The sequence below is a fragment of the Cebus imitator genome, unplaced genomic scaffold (assembly GCF_001604975.1).
Source record: "Cebus imitator isolate Cc_AM_T3 unplaced genomic scaffold, Cebus_imitator-1.0 Scaffold13, whole genome shotgun sequence".
Lineage (NCBI taxonomy): Eukaryota > Metazoa > Chordata > Mammalia > Primates > Cebidae > Cebus > Cebus imitator.
The window spans coordinates 5893508-5916419 of record NW_016107328.1 but is presented as its reverse complement, the minus strand read 5'-3'; the positions used below and the strand labels follow the sequence as shown (position 1 = coordinate 5916419).

The 22912-nt window shown below is 48.3% G+C and overlaps 1 protein-coding gene across 4 annotated transcripts in view; it reads right to left on the bottom strand.

The window, feature by feature from the left end:
* ASAP1 (ArfGAP with SH3 domain, ankyrin repeat and PH domain 1) overlaps positions 1-14907 on the bottom strand; it is a 407759-nt gene extending 392852 nt beyond the window's left edge. For 3 of the 4 annotated variants that reach the window (XM_017499205.2, XM_017499197.2, XM_037728520.1), the window contains exon 1: positions 14694-14907. The gene's annotated coding sequence lies outside the window, so the exon portion shown is untranslated. The remainder of the gene's footprint in view (positions 1-14693) is intronic. The other variant, XM_017499185.2, reaches the window with a different exon arrangement.
* Between the last annotated feature and the right edge of the window lie 8005 nt (positions 14908-22912).

Sequence of the window (22912 nt, the reverse complement as noted above, 5' to 3'; positions counted from 1 at the left end):
CACACACACACACACACACACACACACACACACACACACACGTTCTGTCCATTAAGATTCTTTGGGAAAAATGAGTTTTGAAGAGTAATGCATGTATACTTCACTAATTCCTGTGGCTCTGCTTATGCCAACTCCTCAATTTGTTGTTCTCTCTAATAGCTGCCTGGAGGGCTCCACTCTTTTCATGACGATACATCCCAGAACCTGGGCAACATGCCCCAGTAGATGGCTCATGATTGTCCAGGAAGTTACAGGGTGGCCACTGGAAAGATCACTGGCTTGAAGTCAGGAAACCTGAGACTGAGTCTTTGCTTCCGTTCCCTCACCATATGAACTCCCCTGGGCACCAGGGCCCCAGTCCTTCTGGACCTCAAAGACAAATCAAAAAAAGCTTCTCAAATTTAGCAAAAGAGAGATTTTCAAACTCTCAGCTAAAGAGGAATGAAGGAATAATTCACTCATCAAACATGAATTAAGCATCTGGTCTACTGCAGCATGGGCAGTGTGCTAAGTGGATATGAAGGACTCACCAAGATGAGTAAAAAACTGTAAGGAGGAAAGAAAATCTGTGTGTGTGTGTGTGTGTGTGTGTGTGTGTGTGTACGTATGTGTTAGGATAGCACTTTAATGTATTTTCTCACTCACTCATCCCTCAGTAAGGCAAGTTATCTCCATTTCACAGCTGAAGAAATGAAGATTCAGCAAGTTGGGTGACTTGTCTGAGGGTTTTCAATGAGTAGGCGGAGGGCCAGGGCTGACCCCGGGTCTGAGCAGTTGAAATGTCCAGCTGCCTTCCTCTTCCCCTGACCACCTGGGCATGGGGACGGAGACCAAAGCTTGTTAAGCAGGAAGGTGACCCAATCTGACATTTTAAGGAGATTCCCCTGATGCAGCTCAGAGGATGGGCTGAAGGCAGTGAGGTAGGAGAGGGCTGGATGATTCTGGAAAAACCACACACACCACTGGCCTGAGGCAGGAACTCCTGGACAGACAGAAGGGGCTGGACTGCAGACACTGGGAAAGTGTATTCAGAATTGGTTTGGGTTGGAAGAAGAGCAAGAAAGAAAGACAATGAGTGACAGGCATTAAGGGAGTCTCTCTCTTCTCAAGCTCAGACCTAGAAAGCAAGGACGCCAGGAAAACCATGTCACAGCCCCACTTCCTGTTCCACTTAAACAGGAGCCAAAGTGCCGCAGCTGAGGGAAGAGAAGACAGGAGAGAAGGGAGGACACAGACCGGCATCCCCCCCAGCTTGTCTTCCACTGAAGCCAGGACCACTCCACGGGACGCACCCACTGGTAGGACCAGGAGGCCGGGGGGCAACAACGTTTTGAGACAGACATGACTCAGTCTTGCCATGACACGGAAAGCTCAGTGTCATGGCTCTCTCTCTTCCCCATCCCCCCACAAAATGATCTCCAAGCCAGCCAATCCTACTGCCTCCCCATCTTCCCTTCCAGACTCCTGTAAGGGCATCATAGCTGGTCTTCTCCTTCCAGACCTTGCCCTCAACCACTAATCTATTCAGCCCAATGTAGCCAGAGGCACCTTTTCAACAGGCAAGAATCACATCACTCCCCGGCCTTATGCCTTCAATGGTTCCTCAGTGGCTTCCAGACAAAGTTCAAGCTCCAGGATGTGGCTCCCGCCTCCTCCTCTGACCTCAACACATCTACCTCAACTGGTAGGTTCCAACCACATGGAGCCAGTCACAATTCCCGGCATAAACTGTGCTATCGCTACCATTCACATCTTGCTGAGGCTCCCTACACCCAGAATTTCCTTCCCTTCCTTCCATTCTTTACTGGCTGGTTCCTATTTATTATTTAGGATTTGGTTCAAGGATCACACCTGTTAACAAGTCTTCTCTGACCCTCCCTGCAAGGTGGAGTCAGGTACCTCTTCCTAGGTGCCCATGACACGTTATGTTCCTGTAGGACCACACTAAGCACGTTGTCTCATAATTATCTGGGCATGCCTGGCCGCCATTCGTATGAGAGGTTCCAGGATAGCAGGGCATGCAGCACAACAGCTGGTACACGGTAGGCACTTCATATAGAAAGAGACAGAAGGGGAGGAGAAGGGAGAGGGGGAGGAGGGTAGAGGGGGAGGAAAGGAGGAGAAGGAGGGGGAAAAGGGAGAGCATAAGGAGAGGGAAAATGGTGAGGAGGAGAGGAGGAGGAAAGGAGGAATTGGGAGAGGGGAAGAAGGAGGAGGAAGAAGAGGGTGGGGGGAGCAAAGGAAGAGAAGGAGGAGAAGGGGGAAATGGGGAGGAGGAGGTGGAAATGAAAGGGAAGAGGGGGAGGGGAAAGGGGAGGAAAGGGAAGGGGGAGGGGAAAGGGGAGGAAAGGGAAGGGGGGAGGGGAAAGGGGAGGCAAGGGAAGAAGGGGAGGGGAAAGAGGGCGAAGGGGAAGGGGGGCAAAGGGAGAGAGGGAGGAAGGGAGGTTGAGAAGAGGACGACAAATGTTACGAGTACTCAAAGAAGAAGATAATCACAATAATGAAGATCAAGAAAAGCTGTTCAGAGATGGTGCATCTGAGCCATGCTTTAAAGAATAAGTGGGGTTTTTGGCAGATAGAGAAGAGAGGGAGAGGGCATTTCAGATGATGCGAACAGCAAGACTGTAAACGTATAAAAGTTCTTCATTTTGGAAGTGAATTCAAACAGGGTGATGGGCTAAAGCCTAGGGTGAATGAGGTAAGTGTAGTGAACCCAGAATCTTCTAGATGCCATATGAGGTGTCCAACCCATTGTACATTCGCTAAGGTGTTTTTTAGTCACAAATAACAAAAACGCCCATCAGAATAATCTAAAGGTAGGTGCCTAGTGTCTCATTCCTTCCATTTTTCTGCTCTGACACCCTCAACAGGTCTCCCCTAAGCTAAGCTCCCTCATGGTCCCAAGATGGCTGCCACAGTTCCAGGTATCACATGCCAACCCCAGTATATCCCACAAAGGAAGAGGGGCCATTTCTTCCTACATATCTCTTTTTAAGATGCAGAAAGATCTTTCTTCACCCTCACCGCCAGGCAACTTCCTTTCATATTTCACTGGCCAGAGCTTTGTCAGTTCCCCACACCTAACCCAATCACGGCCAAGGGGAATAGGACCCAGTGATTCACTTGCTGGAAGGTGGAAATCTGAAGATCAATGTCCTGCCAGCAAAAAAGAAGGGGAAAGGAGGCTATGTAAGCAACCACTGTCTGCTACACCTGGTGGCTCACTCGCCCCCGCAGTATGCTGCTCAACAGCGTAGACTGCAAATATGCCACGTCTCCACCCTGCTGCCATTCTATTTTAGGGCTGAGGAAGTAACTGTCCTAGGAGAGGAAACTTGCTAACGGCTATTATGGGAAGGTCTATAAACGACACTGTAGTTTGCTTTTCTAGATCAGGAGTTCTGTAACAGTGGAGGCACAGGAAGTAGCAGGGATGACTGCATTTCAGAGAGGAGCCCCAAATGCCATTTCATTTCCACTACAAGTTTCACCTTTCTCCTTGAACACATTTTCCTTAGACCTCCCTAAAAACAGCCTGCACGTTCCTACCACAAAGACTTTGATCCAGCTCTTCTCAGCCTTGTGTATCCTTCCCTTCTCTCCCCACTTAGGGAAATCCTGCCTATCTTGGAAAAGTAAAGCTCAGACACTTCTTTCGCAAAGCGTTTTCTGACCACCCTGCTGGGAGGACTCTCTCCCTTCCCTATACACCCAAGACTGTTCCTTGGTAACTCTCCCATGCTGTTGGGTGACATTCGTTCAAAATTATTACAGTTATGTATCTTTCTCTTGTATTCAACTGGAAGGTATTCTAGCACGTGGACTTTGATTTTTCATCTTTGTAACCTAAGTGCTTGGCATACACCAGGATATGCAGGGAAGTCTGTGCAATGAAAACTCTTAAAATCGAATTCATTCTTTTATGCTTCTTCTCCCTACTGATCATGCAAATGAGAACTCTTATCTCATTCCGAAACCCACTCATTTTTGTTCAGTACCCGTTATGTGCCAGGCGCTTGCTTAGCCACTTTCCTTATGTATTGCTTTATTTGACACCCTAAAAAACTGTGAGTTTTCACAATTTACAGGATAGAAAACTAAAGCTCAGGCAGGCTAAGAGAAAGGCTAAAAGCAGACTCTTCCAAGGCCACATGAAGAATTAGGGCATGAAATTCAAATTCAAGTCTGTAGAGGCAATATTGTGTCATGGTCAAGAGTACTGGTATTGAACACAGATCACCTCGCTTAAAATCTTGTCATTTCCAAGGGCCAAGCATGGTGGCCCATACCTGAAATCCCAGCACTATGGAAGGCTGAGATAGGTGGATCGCTTGAGCCCAGGAATTCAAGATCAGCCTAGGCAAAACAGCAAAACCTCGTCTCTACTAAAACTACAAAAATTAGCAGGGCCTGGTGGTGTACACCTGTAGTCCCAGGTATTAGGGAGGCTGAGGTGGGAGGATCACTTGAACCAGGCGGGGTTACTTGAACCTGGGATCACAAGGTTGCAGTGAGCTGTAATAGCGCCATCGCACTCCAGCGTGGGAGACAGAGTGAGTCCTTGTCTAAAAAAAAAAAATCTTGCCACTTACTAACTATATGACCTCAGGGAAGTTAACTAGGCTCTGTGTAGCTCAGGCTCCTCATGTATAAAGTGGAGGTTAAAAACAGCAACTATTTCATAGGGTTATTATGAGGATTAAATGAGCTCATAGAGGAAAGCTGCTTAGAACAATAATGGCATATATTAATGAGCAATACATAAGAGCTATCACTATTGATTCCAAGTCCAGTGGTTTTCCCATAGCATCATGACAAATGCTCCTACCCTTCACCCTCCAAGTCACCTTAGGCAGGAAAGAACGAACTAGCCAAAGGACAGCGCACTGGAGGGGTCATGAGAACCACTCTCCAGAGAAGAAGCTGCAGAGAACAGCGGGTCAAAGATCACGAAGGCAATGAAACGCCAAAATTCTATCCCACGATGGCTCTCTGCGACAGCTCAGCCCTTATTGATGGGGTCCATTGGGAACTTCTAGGGGAAAGGACATCACATGAGACAGGAAGCAGGTCAGCTCCCCAATGCTCAAATACTGACCATACACCAAAGAATAGCCCCTTAGCTCAAACGAGACCTAAAATGCTTACAGCCCATCCCCTGAAAACTCAGCACCCACAGCGGTTACAGGGTGAGATAAAGGGAGTTCCCAAAGCAAGATGGCTGCTGGAAGGCATGTCGTCCCATTGGTCTTGAAGACAAGACGGACTCCTTACCCCTCCAAGGCTCCTACACTCCCATACTCATTACTGTACTGTAACCTGGTGGGAAGGGTGACTCAGGACAGGAGCGACCATCCCCTTTACGCAGGTGGGGAACTGAGGTCCAAAGAGGATAAATGGCTACTATTTGAAGTCACATAACTAGTCAGTGTCCATTCCAGACCAGAACTCAGGTCTTCTGAGTCTCAATTCAGTTCTCTTACTATGTCTTCTGCATATTCGTCTTCTTCAAGCGCATGCGTCTCCTTTCTTTCTTTTTTCTTTTGTTTTTTTTTTTTTTTTGAGATGGAGTCTTGATCTGTCGCCCAGGCTAGAGTGCAATGGCGTGATCTCAGCTCACTGCAACCTCCGCCTCCTGGGTTCCAGCAATTCTCCTGCCTCAGTCTCCCGAGTAGCTGGGATTACAGGTGCCTGCCACTCACACAGAGCTCATTTCTTGTATTTTTAGTAAGGACGGGGTTTCACTATGTTGGCCAGGCTGGTCTCGAACTCCTGACATCGTGATCCACCCGCCTCGGCCTCCCAAAGTGCTGGGATTACAGCCATGAGTCACTGCACCCGGTCTCCTTTCTTTCTTCTGAAATATTTATTGTCTTCCTGTGCTAGGCTCGGTGCTAGGCACTAGGGGTTACAGAAATGATCAAGGCCCTTACCTACCACCCCCCTTGTACCTCCAGCAGGCACTGCAGCAGGTGAATGTGCAGGGAGCACTCAGTAAGTACTTGCTGATATGAATCCAATCTTCTCGTTACTAATGTTCTGTTACAGATCTCAGTTCTTTTCCCAAAATGGCAATTTATACATTTTCATAAATATTCTTTCTCTTCCTGGTCTGAAAAAGAAGACTGAATATTAAGCTAGCTGGTTGCAACTTGGTGTCTCCCAGGATGACCGGAGAACTGAGACGCCTTTATAAAATCAGGACCCCCGAAGAGATCAAAGTCTCCTCTAAAATGAGGGCCTGAACTATTCCTCCCACAGCCCAGAGAAATGGCAAGAAAGCAGGATCTAAGTAAGGAAAAAAGGCTTCTGTGAGGATTTTAAAGCCCCTGGGTATGACTATGGAAACCACCATACACCACTGGTCTAGGGTCAAAATCTTGGGCCCACAAGCTCCCATAGAAACTTTTCCAGGACCCAGGAAACACTTAGGCTCTTTGCTGAAGCATAATACTGCTAAGTGGAGACATCTCTGCTACCCAAATAGGTGGGACTATCATGGGGCATGAGCCACTAAGCCCTAAAGCACAAGACATAACAAATGGGAGAACTGGTTCCTCTAGAACAAACATAGAGCAATCTGAAAGAGAACATCAGTGTATCTAAAACGAAGATACAAAATATGAAACAGAAACCCTAAGGAAAGAACAGGACTCAAGGATAGAAGGGCAGGCTGAACTGAAAGAGAACTAAGAATTTCTAAAAGTAAGATATATACTCACTAAAATTATAAACTCTCATCTGTAATCTTAGTACTTTGGGAGGCTGAGACAGGAGGATTGCTTGAAGCTAGGAGTTTGGTTTTTTTGAGACAGGGTCTCATTCTGCCACCCAGGCTGGACTGCAGGGGCACAATCTTGGCTCACTGCAGCCTTGACCTCCCTGGGCTCAAGCAATCTTCCCACCTCAGTCTCCTGAGTAGCTAGGACTACAGGAGTACACTGCCGTGCCTGGCTAATTTTTTTTTTTTTTTTGAGAGATGAGGTTTTACCATGTTGCCAAAGCTGGTCTCAAACTCCCAAGGCTGAAGCAATCCACCTGCCTTGGACTCCCAAAGTGTTGGGCTTACATGCATGAGCCACTGTGCCTAGCCATTGAAGCCAGAAGTGTGAGACCATCCCAGGCAACAAAGCAGGACCCATCTCTACCGAATGAATGAATGAATGACAGGTACGGTGGCTCTTGTTGGTAGTCCCAGCTACTCGGGAGCCTGAGGCAGGAAGATCACTTGAGCCCTGGAGTTAGAGGCTTCAGTGTGCTATATTGGTGCCACTGCACTCCAACCTGGGCAACAGAGCCAGACCCTATCACCTAAAGTAATAATATTAAAAATTAGGCTGGGAGTGGTGGCTCACTGTAATCCCAGCACTTTGGGAGGCTGAGAAGGGCGAATTACCTGAGTTCAGGAATTCAAGACCAGCCAAGACAACATGGTGAAACCCCATCTGTACCAAAAATACAAAAATTAACTGGGTGTGGTAGCACATGCCTGTAATCCCAGCTACTCAGGAGACTGAGGCAGGAGAATCACTTGAACCCAGAAGGCAGAGGTTGAAGTATGCCAAAATCACATCATCACATTTCAGCCTGGGTGACAGAGCAAGACTCCAACTCAAAAAAAAAAAAAAATTAAAACTCAATGACGAAAAGTTCAACAAAGGTGGTAACACAGCTAAGCCACTCAAGCCAATATACCTGACTCAGCCTCCTCATCCAGTGCCTGTCATTTGCTGGGCACAAAGGGACAAGAGGAATAACATAGAGTCCCAGTTCCCAATCCCCTTCAACACGCCCCTGCTCACATTTCCCTGCAAGGCAGTTGTAACAGCGGCTACCATCTACGGGACCCTTGTGCTACCTGCTTCTCCTTCATTACCTCAGTTAAGTCAGTATTGCAGAAGAGAAGGAAAGGCGGTGACTACAGGAGACCCCAGAATCTTCTGGTTTTCCCACCCACCGACCATTCTGTTGAGCCATCCAGCATCCCCCAAGGTTATGGATCTCAGGAGAAAACAGCTGTAATAGAATGCCTGGGCACCCTTTTTACATTTCTACTCAAAAGGAAATTATTTAGATAGAAAACTACAATGAGACTGGGTACGGGGGCTCACGCGTATAATCCCAGCATCTGGGAGGCCAAGGCGGGCAGATCACGAGGTCAGGAGTTTGAGACCAGCCTGACCAACATGGTGAAACCCCATCTCTACTAAAAATACAAAAATTAGCCGGGCATGGTTGCACACGCCTATAATCCCAGCTACTCAGGAGGCTGAGGCAGGAGAATCACTTGAACCTGGGAACAGAGGTTGCCGTGAGCTGCGATAGTGACACTGCACTCCAGCCTGGGCAACAGAGGGAGACTCCATTAAAAAAAAAAAAAAAGGAAAAAGAGAACGACAATGAAATAGGCATACAGTATTGTTACACACAGGCTGAGTTTTTACAAAGGCAGAAGCCTTGACCAAAAATTCACGATTGGCTTTGAAGAGGGAAACGCCAACAACCCCCAGAAGCCGCAGGCAGGCACTGTCTTGACGCCCTTCTTCCTGTTCTGCCTGCAGCTGATCCTCCCTGGCTGGCTTCTGCGTAACTCCCACCACAGCTGGGGAAGTACTGACAGGCACTCTTCTTTATCCCAAATCAGGCTCCAACTAGGATCCCGCCACTCGAGGGACATCTTTTGTTTTCTTAACACTGTGTACCTTCGCACTTCCTGACTTAGGGCAGTAAAGGAAGAGGAAACACCAAAAATATTATAAGACAAGCTTAGTTTGTGGCATTGCCAAGGGATGGGAGCTGAAGGGGCTGGCAGGGTAACCCAGGCAGCAGACGCCCTCGGTCGCTTTGTAACTCAGCATGCCGGTGGCCAAGAGAGCTCATGTGCCTCTCCAAAGTGCTTAAGGTCTCAAGAAACCATCTGTTTCTGGGGAGGATCTGGGACAGGAGCTCATTTTCTCTAAATAACTGAGAGGACTTCAGAAATCTGGTCTTCATTACCCCCTCGCAGCGACGTGGCTACACAACACATCGTGGTGTGTTTCCTTTACTCTCAGAAGATGGGGCCACCAGTGAGCCAGGCCCCCCAGTGGCTTCTTCCCCTAAAGACTCAGACGGATCTGTTCTAATTGAACCACACACTCCTTTGTGACCTCTCTTGGGGCCAACGGCCTGCTCTGGGAACAGGGCTGGCTGAGGTTAGGGACCTGGCTGCGGCTTTGGAACCAAGGTTTTAGGTGTACAAAAGGAAACAACTGTAGGGACCTGTGCTGTGCTGGATAATGAACGGTAGAGGAGAGGTGCAGACTCTCAAGTCAGAGGACCCAGCCCACACCCTGCCCATCCCTTCCTGGGAGAGGACATGCAGGTAGGTAGGCTGGCAGAGGGTTTGCATGGGTTAGTAAATTTATTTTGTACAAGAGGCCAGGTGAGAAGTTAGCGTCCCTGGGTTGAAAGCGAACAATGGGCCGACAGCTGAAGAATGCACAGTGAAATGAATCCTCAACTCCAACTCTTCACGGAGGCCTGGCACAGAGAAGAGCCTTGACAAAGGAGTGACCATGAGGACACGGTAGAGGCTGACTCCCACCCATGCATCACCATGGCCACAGATAGATATCCTTGCCCTCCTCTTCCCCATGGGCTAGAAACCTCTCCCCAGAACTCCCGTAAGACCCTCCTTTCCCTACCTGCAAAGATAACCACATCCTAATCCCCAGGACCTGTGAATACATTAGGTTACACAAGTTACATGTAATGTAAAATTAAGGTTGCAAAGCGTTGACCTTAAAAGAGGGAGAGTAGCCTAGATTATACACATGGCCCAATGGAATAACTTTAAGTGTCTTTCAAGGTGGAAGAAGATGCTGGAAGGGAGAACCAGAGAGATGGAAGCCTGGGGATTAAGACCACCATTGCCGGCTTTCAAAGTGGTAGAAGGAGACCACAAGCCAAGATATGCAAGTGGCCTACAGACACTGAAAAAGACAAGGGAACAGATTCTTCCCAGCGTTTCCAGGAGGAATGTAGCTCTGCTAACACCTTGATTTCAGCCCAGCAAGATCCATTCTAGGCTTCTGACCTCCAGAACTGTAAGACAGTAAATTTGTATGACGTAAACCACTAAGTATGTGGTAATTTGTTATAGCAGCAATAAGAAACCAATACACTATCATTATGCTTATCCTGATATTTATAAGTCTATCACCCCCATCAGTAATAACAATAATAGCTAACATTTGTTGAATTTACCCTTACTGTGAGTACTCACTATGTGGTAAGGCCAGCACCAAGTGTTTCATTCACATAAGACACTTAAAAAAAAAAAAAAAAAAAAAAAAAAAAAAAAAGGTAGCTTCAACTGAACACACGATGAAGTAAACACAGGAACCCAAGAGTAAGGGAAGGAGTTAAAGGCATCTTCGAAGAGATAAAGATGCAGGTGCTGTTTAAAGATGAGCAGCAATTAGCCTGGAAGACAGGAAGAGCATCCCAGGCTTGGGGAAGAACGTAAGCAGACACTCAGGGAAATGAAACAGCAGGACGTGTACCAGCAAGCACTCTGGCGGCTCCAGAGCAGGCTGGTAATAATGTCTCTAGCCCGCAAGTCTCCTCGGAGGTCCAGTCATGTGGCTTGCTGCCTGCCTGCCATCTCCATAGGATGCCTCCTAGACATCTCAAATTTCAGATGGCTGATACAGAACTTGATTTTCTCCATGAGCATAATCCTCCTAGTCTTCCTGTCTGCCACCATGCACCTAGCTGTTCAAGCTAGAATCCCAAGTCACCCTTGAGTCCCTTCCCTTGCCTCATTCTGATGAAATCCATCATCAGATCTCATCAATGCTATTTCCAAGATCTAAGCAGGCTCCGCCCACTTCTCTCTACCTCCATTGCTGCTGCCCCGTTCTAAGCCACCATCATCTTTCTTCCTAAGTGGTCTCCCTGTTTCTACACTTTGCCTCCATGATCCACTCTTAATCAAAGCAGTCAAAGCAATCTCTTCAAAATGTCAATCAGCCTGGCCTCAGTGGCCCACCTGAGGTCAGGAGTTTGAGACCAGCCTGATCAACATGGCAAAATCCCATCACTATTAAAAATACAAAAATTAGCCAGGTGTGGTGGTACATGCCTGTCATCCCAGTTACTCAGGAGGCTGAGGCAGGAGAATCACTTGAACCCAGGAGGCAGAGGTGGCAGTGAGTTGAGATCGTGCACTCCAGATTGGGCAACAGAGCTAGACTCTGTCCAAAAAAAAAAAAAAAAAAAAAAAAAAAAAGCCAATCAGCTCTCACCGCTGAGCTTAAACTCACCAAAGCTTCCCTTTGGGTGGGGGGACTCTTCCCCAGCATGGCTTATAATTGACTATGTGATCCCCCCCTCCGCTTCCCTCTCAAACCTCACATTGTGCCCTTCCCCCCACCTCTTCCTTACACTCTAGCCCTGCCCTCACTCCTTGGAACACGCCAAGCCAACTTTGCACATTCCCATCCCTCCCCCACAATCTCTCTGCCTGGCCAGTTCCTTCTCTGCTTTCCAAACTCAGAAAGCCTTTTCCTTGCAAAACCAGGACCAACTTGGTGCCACCAGCCCCTACTTTGGTCCCAGGTCTGTTTCTTTGATAACAAGGAATCGTTCATTTGTTAGAGGTTGTTTCTACTCCTTCTTCCTTCTTGCCTATCTCTTCCAGAGGAATGTAAGCTCCAGAAGGGCGGTGCCAGGTCTATTTCATCCACCACTGTATCATCAGGACTTCACACAAGGCTTAGCATGGCTCACGTGCTCAATACATAGTTGTTCAATTGATTAATTAAAGATAGAGTGTGAGGCTGACACTGAAAGATGAGGCTGGAAATAGAAGGCCTTGAGAACGGGTCCTATTCATCTTTGCATGACTGGCACCTTCCACAGGGGAGCCACTTAGCAAATGTTTCCCTGAATGTATGAAAGAAAAACTCAATTCCAGATAAATCTGGGAAGTGCTATCCTTTCTGGGCAAGGCTCCCCAAGAAGTTTCCACTCCTCCTTAGGACTTCTGAGGAGGTAACACTTCTAGGGCATACAGAAAGTGCTTAATAAATTGCTCATGTGGGGATCACTCATGCAGTCTCCTAGAAAAGATTGCTGTAATCCCAGCACTATGGGAGGCCAAGGCAGGTGGATCACGAGGTCAGGAGTTCAAGACCAGCCTGGCCAAGATGGTGAAACCCTGTCTCTACTAAAAATACAAAAATTAGCCAGCAGGGTGGCAGGCGCCTGTAATACAGCTGCTCAGGAGGCTGAGGCAGAGAACTGCTTGAACCCAGGAGGCAGAGTTTGCAGTGAGCTGAGATTGCGCCAGTGCACCCTAGCCTGGGTGACAGAGCGAGACTCCAACTCAAAAAAGAAGAAGGAAGGAAGGGAGGGAGGGAGGGAGGGAGGGAAGGGAAGGGAAAAGAAGGAAGGAAGGAAGGAAGGGAGGGAGGGAGGGAGGGAAAGAAAGAAAGAAAAAAGAAAGAAAGGAAAGAAAGAAAGAGAGAGAGAGAAAGAAAGAAAGAGAAAGAAAGAAAGAAAGAAAGAAAGAAAGAAAGAAAGAAAGAAAGAAAGAAAGAAAGAAAGAAAGAAAGAAAGAAAGCAAGCAAGCAAGCAAGCGAGCAAACCTTCTGGAGCCCATGCTAGATACAGCAGTGGCTGGGTGAAGAAAGGAGAGGGGAAAATAAGAACAGAGCAGCAGGATCCAAATACGACCGAGACCTGTGTGGGGAAATGGCAGAAACAACACTGTCTTAGCTAGCTGGGGTTCTCTTCTTTCCTCTAGACTTCATCCACCTAGGTGCAGCGTGGAGATGCCAGCCAGGACATGAGTCCTCACGAGGCAGGGCTCAATCTGAATGCACACATTCATCTTTGGGCCCGCCAGGCTTGCACTGATTTTGAAAATCTGGCTCACTGTGGCTGGTGAGGACTGGGGAGGTGTAGAGAATTTCAATTTCCCTCGCCAAATGGCAAGCTTGCGAAAAGTCCTTTCTCTCCAATATTATCACGTACTAAAAATGAAAAACCAGCCATTCAGAGCTCTCATGAGAAAAATAGATGGGCTGCTTAGCTCATAAGAAACAGGAGGGCTGAAAATCAAGTCTAGAGAACATCATAGGGTCCATTATGTGCTAAGATACTGCCCTTTTTTGGACCTGGGAATTTCCATTTTTCACAAAAGAATGGGATAGAGAAAAATAATTCCCCATATAATAAGCTACTCATTTTATACTTCAAATCCATTTGGTAGCTGAACCTCCAAATCCATTTACTGGCTGAACAGTAGGGGTTAGGTGATTTTTTTTTAACTTCCTATCTCAGAATATGTAGTTTCAGATAAGTGTATTTCTTAAAAATAGCATTAACAGACAGGACAGAAGAGAAGGCACTAAAGTGGTTAAGGTTATGATGCAAAGAAGACATGTTTCCAAATCTGTTTCATGGCTAACAGATCAAAATCTAACACAGTGGAAGGAGCACGGGACTGAGTTTGAAGAAGTGGAAATTACTCCTGGTCACATGACCTTGGCAAGTCAGGTCACCTTTCGAGAAAGGCCTCCTCAGAAGGGGCAGAATCAGTTGTTCTCCAAGATCTTCTTTCTAAACTGTTGACTGGGTGTTTCCAGAAAACCTGCATTTTCTTAAAGCTATCTGGCGGAGCTACAATTGCAAAATTGCAAAACAGAAAGGCTTTGGGGTGAAGGTTGCAATAGGCGATAACCCTGGCCTAAAAACTGAACAAGCTTTTACAATCCCAAAACATTACTCAGCAATCCAGGTCCTGATGTCATCCCAGAATCAATCACACCAAGATAATCTCACTGAGTAGACAGGGAAATGCGGGAGGGAGTTCTTTTTCTTTCCTGATGAGTACAGGTAAAGTTTGAGGTCAGGTTAAGGATGATGGTCTGCAGTTGACCATCCGCCTCCCTGAGCTACTGGAAAACCACATTACTAAAGGAAACCGCTTTAGAAGTGCCCAAGATGAACTCTTGGGATGTATCAAACCGCAGAAATCCTGGGCACCAGCAAGTTTCTTTTTTCTTTGAAACTTCATGTCGCTCTCAGAAAACGCAGCAGGTCCCAAAATGGTACAAGCGGAAAAAACACACGCCGCTTCACGCTCCACCTGGAGCAAACACCAAGCTCGAAGTGGGGCTTTTATCCCCCTTCCCTTTGGTTTCGCTTCTTTTGCTTTAGGCAAGTGGCCTGGGGCCTGCCAGGCAGCGCCGGGTCCGGGCAGGGGCTGGGGGCCGCGGGAAACTTTCCTCGGCCGCGCCAGACAATGCCGGGAGGGCGCCCCATCGCGGGGTCCCGGCCGCCAGGCGCGTCGTCCCGGGCCTTCCCCCGGAGCAGGACGCGAAGCCCTCCCAGGACGGACCCCCTCCCTGCCCCCACGGCAGGGACCCCCCTCCTGGGGCTGCAGGCGCGGAGACACCCCCCCACCCACCGGGCGGCCTCGCCCGGCCCTGCAGAGCCTGGCCGCACGCCCCGCACACGCCCCAGCCCCGGGCCGGCGCCCTCCCCGCGGAGAAGGACACCCCGCGGCAAGAGGAGCCGGAGCCCGCCCGGCGCCCCGTCCCGGAGCCCCTCTTCGCGCCAGGGACCGGGCAGGGGGCGCCCGCACTCGTGAGCCACTCCGCCCAGCCCCGCCGAGCCCGTCCGGGCGCCCCGCAACTCACCGGGACCGGGCGGGCCGCTGGGCATTATTCCATCGCGGGCTCGGCCGGGCGCTCGAGGCTCTCGGGTGGGAAAGCGAACGGCGACCTGGAGGCGCCGGCGGAGCGGGAAGTGCGGGCCCGGGGCTGCCCGGCGCAGAGAGCTCGCCCGCGGCGGCGAAGGGCCAGGCCAGGCGAGGCGCGGGAGCCGAGCGCGGCGCAGGAAGGGGCGGGCGACCATGTGCCGAGGGGGAGGAGGCCGCGGCGACGCGAGCTGCTCGCACGATCCCGCTCAGCGGCGGAGGGCGCGGGTTTCAGGAAATCCAAACACTTCGACAGGAAATCGGAATCCTGACTAAGCATTCCCGGGCCCGAGCCGCTGCGCGCTGGGGGCTCCCGCCTCGCTTAACCCTTGGCCCGCCGGCAGCCGCGCGCGGGGCGCGGGCGGGGGGTCCCGCACGGGACCCTCCGCCCCGTGCCCCGGCCGGCCGGCCTCCTCCCCGCCAGAGGTGGAAGGGGTGGGATTTATCCGCAGAAAACCCTGGACGCGGAAGGTGCCTTTCTAAGGCCGGGACAGCGGTAAAGGTCGTGCCTGTCTTCCATCTGCACAGGATGGACCTGCACTGTCCTGGCCGTCACCCCTATTTTCAGTAAAGGAGTGACTTCAGCAGGCTTTCACCACTTCCTCTCTGCTCTTAAATTTTCCTCATTTTTGTCCAGTGCCAGGGGAACGGGACCTTTCCAGTCGGGATTGTATAGGAACAGTATGAATAGCAATAGTGTGGACTGCAGGCTCTGTGTCCGTTTGGAATATGGCCTTTTTTCTACCCGTGTTACCTTGAGTAACTCACTCAACTTCCCTGAGCCTCAGTTTTCTTAAATATGAAATGGATGCTAATTCCACTCTCATAGGTTTGATCTGGAAACCGAATGTTTACAGAGGGACTGGCACATTGGAAACACCCAAATAAATGATAGCCATGCTTGTCCTTATTATTACCATTAAAAGACACCAGAGAAAGGGTTTTAATTTGTGGGATGTGTATTGTTCATATCTATGTCTACTTTCAAAGTCAGAGACAGAACTTTCCTTAGAACTTCATTTCCCTCCTAATTACTGGGTGGATATTTTTCTTTGCAGCATTTCAGACACTGCTCTCTGCAGAGGAAATGGTTAGTGGCTGTAGCAGACCCCCTTCTGGTGAAATCTGAAACAGAAAACCTCACAAAATTTGGGATTTTGCTCTTAATCTGAGAGTCGGGGTATGGTGGGGAGTGGGGGTTGTTATTTGTCTGGAGATGCTTTACAACGTTTGGGAAAACCAAAATCAATCTCTGACTGGGCAGAGAGGCCGGGTGGCCAATGAGTGATTCATTGTGGTTTCCCACGGAAATGCCACATTTGGGGGGTGTCTACCTGGAGGATACAGCTTGGTGGTTTTGCTGTAAGTGTTTCAGATTCCTTTGAAACCCAATCAGACTTTGAAGAGGGAACAACATGCTCATGAGCGAAAACAGAAGCCTGAAATGAACCTGCTGGGAACTGAAAGTTGGGTACCAGCTTGTTTTTTCCAAGTAAGGAACAGATAGCAGTTTTAGACCCAGCATTGTTCCCTTTCTGCAGTTCTCTTTCCATGATCAGTAGCAGCAGGATGAGCTCTGGGCTGGGCACCAGGAGTCCTTGGGTCCTGCTCCAGGCCCTTTGCAGCTGCCATCCCCTCTGCCTGGAAGAATCCTTGCACGGCTGTTTTTGGCACACAGCTCACAGCCCAGAAGTCAGCTCCGCAGAGAGGCTTTCCCCAGCCATGTGATCTACTTGTCTCTGGCACCTACACCCCACCTCCACCTCTCCCAAACATAGCGCATCCTGTTTGATTGCTTCATAGCCCTTGTCACTATTTAATGTCGCCTACGTGATTGGTTGCTTATTTTTTATCTGCCCTCCACTCTCGCCACTGCATGGGTAAACTGCGTTACAGCAGGACCTCTGCCTGTCTCCTTAGAACAGTGCTGGCCCATATGAGACCATCGATAAACACGTGCTGAATACATGAAAGAAGCAAACAAACTCAAGTTGCAGAGAGGACCCCCAGCTGAGGTAGGGTGGTTCACTCTGACCCACAGCTTCCTGTAGCTTCCTCTTTGGTGGAGAGATTCAAAATGGAATGCCCAGTGCAATGGGAGAAGCACCAGATGCCTCTATTAGTGCTTCTGGAAAGTTAAAACTATAAGTAGGCCGGGCATGGTGGCTCACACCTGTAATCCCAGCACTTTGAGAGGCCAAGGCAGGTGGATCACCTGACGTCAGGAGTTCAAGACCAGCCTGGCCAACGTGGTGAAACCATCTCTACTAAAGCTACAAAAAAAATAGCCAGGCATGGTGGTAGGTGCCTGTAATCCCAGCTTCTTGAGAGTCTGAGGCAGGAGAATTGCTTGAACCTGGGAGGCAGAGGTTGCAGCGAGCCGAGATTGCGCCATTGCACTCCAGCCTGGGCGACAGAGCAAGAATCCGTCTCAAAAAATAACAATAATAATAACCATAAGTAATTAAGACTGTCAGATGAAGTAACTGTAGTCTCATTGGTACAGTCCCAGTTAATTACGCCCTCCTTTGTGCTTCCTTGGCATTTCTGTTTGAAGAACATATTTATCTCATTATATATTCACTAGATGACCGCTCCCCTAAATCAGATGAAGGAAAGGGAGTCCACATTTGTTGACCACTTGCTCTGAGGGGGTCCCTGAGCAAGGTGAACTTGAATGCATTTTAAGGCATCAGTTAAGTGCCCACAATGTGCTAAAAACTCTGGGTGCTACATCTGCAATGATGAAAAAGAATTATTCTTGCTGAGAAAGACAAGAAAGCTAGCAGAGATATATGTACTCTTAGAGAGTCATGTCCAGGGTATATAGGGCTATTCAGAGCATCGAGGGTGGAGTAGGGTGGAGAGAAGTTGGAAAATGCTTCCAAGAAGTGGGTACTCTTGAACTAACTTTCAAGAAAGAGATAGGACCTATGTAGCTTCATAAGAGGGCACAGGGCTGCCAAGCAGACTAACAAGCACAAGTGTTGGTGATACTCGGCTCCATGTCCGCTGGGACCATCTCTGAGCTCACCAGCACCTGCAATGAGCTGCCCTCTGTAGAGGAACTGTCTACCCAAAGCAGGTATCCCTCGTCCTCTCTGCCAGGAGGCTTTCTCCAGGGCTGTGGGATCTTGTTTAACCTGGAAGTTTCCAACAGCCCTGGGGCAGTCCTTAACCAAACAGTGGACGAATGTGTCAGCCTCCCCTTTCCTAAAGAACAATTCTCAAATGCCCTCAAGGCAGTTCCTCAGAGGATCCCCAGTAGGACTGAGTCTAGTTGCCCCCAGCAGTCACTCCCTCATTAAGTCACTCTTTGATTTGCCTCTTTTCCTTCCCTGCCTTACTTTCTCACTTCCTTATTTGTTCTTAGGATCCCAAGCAAAGTAACTGCACCCATCTCTTTGTCTCAAAGTATACCTCTGGGGAAATCCAATCCAGAGGAGTGTTCATGCATATATTTGCAGATACTGGCTGGGTACCCCCACTGAGCAGAGACTGAGAGTGAGCACACAATATATGTGGGCAACTCTACCAGGTTCAGCATGATCTGAGAACATGAATCATATTCAGACATGGAAAACAATGAGACTAAAAAGCCTTGCACTATCTTACAGTTGAGGAAACTGAGGCACAGGCGTGTTGAATAACTTGCCCCAGGCCAAACACTAGTGAGTAGAGGAGTGTATTAGTCTGTTTTCAGGCTGCTGATAAAGACATACCCAAAACTGGGAAATTAATAAAAGAAAGAGGTTTAATTGGACTTACGGTTCCACACGTCTGGGAAAGCCTCACAATAGTGGCAGAAGACAGGGGGAGCAAGTCATATCTTACATGGATGGCAGCAGGCAGAGAGCGAGGGAGAGCTGTGCAGGGGAACTCCTCTTTTTGAAAGCATCAGATCTCGTGAGACTTATTCACTACCACGAGAACAGCACAGGAAAGACTTCCCCCATGATTCAATTACCTCCCAATGGGTCCCTCCCACAACATGTGGGAATTCAAGATGAGATTTGGGTGGGGTCACAGCCAAACCATATCAAGGAGCATTGGAGTCTAGGCTCTTCACCACCCTGCACTGCCTTTCTTGACAGTTCAAGCTGTTGGGAATGTGAATAATGAGAAGAAGAGAACCAGAAGGAGAACCAGGGGACATGGGAAGAAATTGCTTTTAGAAGGAGAGAATGAGCAATACTCACAAATGTCGCAGGAAATTTCATCAAGAAAGGACTGGAAAGCAAGTGTTCGTTTCATTTGACAATGAGAGGGCTGATAACTTTACCAGAGCTGTCTTGATGGAGTGGAGGGATTGGAAGCCAGATTGCAGTGGGTTGAGGAGTGAGTGGGAGACGGCAAGTGTGGACAACTCTTTTCAAAAATGTGGCTGTCTAGCAAGTGGGAGGCAAGGGTGGAGGCTTCTTTAAAGATGTGTGGGCAGGCAAGCATCTGGGTTGGTAGGGGAGATTGAGAGGAAGGGATGTTCATTGATGAAAGGAGATGGGAACTAGAATGGGTTGGGGACACGAGCCCTAGCCTGGAAGAGGCCAACTTGTCTGCTGAAGGAGAGAGCCAAGGGCAAGGTGAAGAACTCTAAGAACCACGTGAATATCCTGGCATCACAGACTAGGAGCTAGGTGGAGTCTTCTGTTTAAACCCCTGAGTTTAATTCCTTATGAAAATCATGCTCTGGGATAGGTGAGGTGGCTCATGCCTGTAATCCCAACACTTTGGGAGACCAAAGCAGGAGGATGATTTGAGCCCTGGAGTTTGAGACCAGCCTGAGCAACATGGCAAGACCCCATCTCTACAAAAAAATTTAAAAATTAGCCAGATGTGATGGTACATGCATCTAGTTCCAGCTACTTGGGAAGCTGAGGTGGGAGGATCGCTGGAGCCTCAAGGCTACAGTAAGCTGTGATTGCATCAATGCATTCCAGCCCTAGCAGCAGAGAGAGGCCCTATCTCAAAAGAAAAAAAAAAATGCTCTGGAGGATCAAAAGTAGATGAATAAAAAGTGACTTCAGCCCTAATGACTGGAAAGAGATCGCATGAGAAGCTATTTTGGCCCAAGTAAGTTAGAAGGCAAAGATGAGCAGGAGAGACTTGGGAGATTGAACAAACACAGCTTGTTGGCTAGTGGTGGGGCACACTCCAGGAGGGGACAATGGTGCTCACCTGTAAGGAGGACGAGGGTGGTATTTTTAACCATGACAAAGAGTGAGGGATGGGGAGGTTTTGAGGAGGAAGATAATGAGTTCCTGTTTGTGCTTTCTGGAGAGAAGGGAGTAGGTGGTGGGTAAGAATGCGAGGCTTTGCTAGGCTGGGGTGGGGGCTGGGCTTGAGGGGGGTGGGCAGGAGGGAGGCAGAGAGACCTGCTCAGTTGGTGAGTGGGGGAGTTCGCATCTGAAAAGATAGCACCCTTCACCAGCTTCTCACAGTCTTGCGTCATCTGGATTTTTCTAGTGCACGGTTTCTCGTTCTTGGCAATATTAACACGTGGGACCGGATGATTCCTTGCTGTAGCGGGCTTCTAGCACTTTGTAAGATGTTCAGCAGCAGCCTCCCCTTCGGGAGGTTCAGCTTCTACCCACTGGATGCCAGCAGCGACCCTCCAGTTGGGACAGCCAAACACATCTCCAGGCATTGCAAAATGTTCCCTGGAAAGCAAAATTGCCCCCGGTTGAGACCACTGTGCTCTCAGGTTTTCTCACATCACTTGAAACTTGTTGATTAAAAGGTGAGCATTTCGATAACCTTTTTAGCAGGAGCACTTGCGTTCAGTTTGAAATCCTGGCTCCACCACTTCTCTGGTTCATAACCTTGAATGACTTTCTTGCCTTCTCTTGGTTTCTACTTTTTTTTTAAATGCTGTGTTTGTATGGTTTTGGTATCAAATAATATTTGCCTTATTAAATAAGTTGGAAATTATTCCCTTTTCTAATTTTTGGAAGGGACTTTGTAAAACGGAGTTTTGGAGAGGATTGAGTAAAGTCATCCATGTGAAGTGCCAGGCTCAGTACAGAGTGCCTGGTTCGTGTTCGATCATTGCTGGTTATCATTAGTAGTATTTTAATGGTATTTAGGCACTGGTGACGAATCCAGACCACATTTGGAAATTTGAGCCTGGAGATACAGACCTGACACATGTATCACAGACAAGAGGACACACTTGAGGCTGTGGATATCTATACATAGTCTGGAGAGAAAGTAGACAGGAAGAAGAAAAGAAGTTTGAGCAAGAACCCCAGGGAACACCGAAATTTACCAATCAGATGGAGGAAGAGGAGTCCTTAATTCAGATTTTGGTGATTGGCCATGTAGACGGGGAGCTAGGTGTAACTTATCTCACCAACGTTAGGCGGCCGCCCTGACCTTTGGGAGTGGGAAGCATGGCCCCTGATTGTCTTCTTATGGAATGAGAACAAGAAGATGCTGGAGCTCGCTGTCATTGAGTGCACACCTTGGAGTCAGGAGCTATGCCCATATTAATGCTCACAACAAGGCTATGAATTAGGCACTACTTATTGTGCTCGTTTCATAGGTAAAGAAACTGACACATAGAGAAGTACAATGGTGAAGGAGGGTGAGTTCAGCAAGGCAGGGTAGAAGGAGAAAAGGCCTTTCACATAGAGAGGGGCCGCATGAGCAAAGGCAAAGGCCCTGAAAAACCTTGGAACAAAGAATGAGAGAAAGATCCAGAGTGTTGGAAGGCAACACACAGATGGCTTCCACTCCGCAGGCATCCCTGGCCGTGCCATGTCCTGCAATATTGGAGCCCAAGGCAAAAGGGAAAGTCAGTCATACTGATTCTGTCTTTATGTATTCATTTATGTATTTATGTAAGTATGTATGTATGTGTGTGTTTAAAACAGTCCCACTCTGTCACCCAGGCTGGAGTACAGTGGTGTGATCTTGGCTCACTGAAACCTCCACCTCCTGGGTTCAAGCGATTCTCTTGCCTCAGCCTCCTGAGTAGCTAGGATCATAGGCACATACCACCCCGTAGAGACAGGATTTCACCATGTTGGCCAGGCTGGTCTTGAACTCCTGATCTCAGGTGTTCTGCCCGCCTCGGCCTCCCAAAATACTGGGATTACAGGTGTGAGACACCACGCCCTGCCCTGATTCTGTCTTTATTTAAAATTTTTGTATTTTGTTCATTTTGGAAATTTTACATTAAATTTTCTTTTTTAACAATTGCATTAAAATATTATTTATTTTGAATGAATTTGTTGGCACTCACTTGGATGGATCGAACAGAACGCCAAACTCTTCTAGCCTTCTTGACCTTGCTGCTTATAAGGCAAATTCCAGCCTGTGTCACTCCCTTGTCCCTTAGCCAAAAGAAGACAAGAGTCCTGATTCCAGCCCCACAGGACAAGAACCAATGGAAGAGAGGTAATTCCATGGAAAACCAAGGGCTTACAGAACGAGAAAATGGATCTGGGCATCTGAAACCTAACCAATGTGTCTACTACAAGAAGTTCCTCTTTGGGCCATCCAGAGATCCTTGATGCCAGGAAGAAAGCATTCCAGGGGCGCTGAGGAGAAGAAGAAAGGAAAGAGTGGGAAGTGGGGCTGGCATACGGAACATACACAGCCAGGTGGGTAGGAACCTGTGCTACATTGCCATAGGTAAAATAAAAAACAAAAACAAAGCAAAACAAGAACCTGCACTGCAGTGGAGTAGGCTGAGTTTCAGCTCAACCATCTACCAGCAGTGTCATTTTACCTAGTAACAACAGGGTAAGCCTCAGTTTCCTGGCTATAGAAAGGGGAATAAAATTACCCATTCTCATAAAGTTGTTGAGAGGATGTAAAACTGTCTAAGCATAAGCATTCATCACTTTTTTCCATATATATATGCAAATATATATTTATTTTTGGAGACTGAGTCTTGCTCTGTCGCCTAGGCTGGAGTGCAGTGGCGTGATCTCGGCTCACAGAAGCCTCCGCTGTTAGGATTCACTTAAGGTAATTGGCAGAATATTAAGGGAAGTATTAGGGAAAGTTGTAAGATTATTTATTCATCCATCACGGAGTCAGAGTTTGCAGGACAGACCCCTGCAAGTGGTGATTAACGTCTCAAGTGGTGGCCCCGACGTGACCTATGCCACACTCAGCCTTCTGGGTTCAAGCGATGCTCCTGCCTCAGCCTCC